Source organism: Theobroma umbraticum, unplaced genomic scaffold (genome assembly GCF_002168275.2).
Source record: "Theobroma umbraticum cultivar Fairchild unplaced genomic scaffold, ASM216827v3 scaffold_115.0, whole genome shotgun sequence".
NCBI classification, from domain to species: domain Eukaryota; kingdom Viridiplantae; phylum Streptophyta; class Magnoliopsida; order Malvales; family Malvaceae; genus Theobroma; species Theobroma umbraticum.
The window spans coordinates 1161856-1162162 of record NW_018397284.1 but is presented as its reverse complement, the minus strand read 5'-3'; the positions used below and the strand labels follow the sequence as shown (position 1 = coordinate 1162162).

The following is a 307-nucleotide window of genomic DNA, read 5'->3' as shown; positions in this document are numbered from 1 at the left end:
ATAAGGAGTGGAGTCAAAAATTTTAAGTGAAAATATATTTATTAAAAAATAATTTATATATTAATATTTAAATTCTATATGAAAAAACAAAAAAATTTCTTTCTATAACTCTTTGTCCAAAAATTCCAGTTTTACTATGTTTTTCACTATCTTAAACAACTCATCTAGGTTTCAATTGTAAGTAATTTTTAATCCAATTAAGTTATTAAATATATCATTTCTAAATTTTTTTGATTAATTTGATAGTTTGGGTTCATAATTATAATCTAACTAATAGACAATAGGTTTGCATGTCAAATAATATATT

General features: G+C 18.9%; 1 protein-coding gene across 1 annotated transcript in view; it reads left to right on the top strand.

The window, feature by feature from the left end:
* The window catches only part of LOC110428437 (uncharacterized), a 7737-nt gene that overhangs the window by 6275 nt on the left and 1155 nt on the right, over positions 1–307 (top strand). The window lies entirely within an intron of this gene.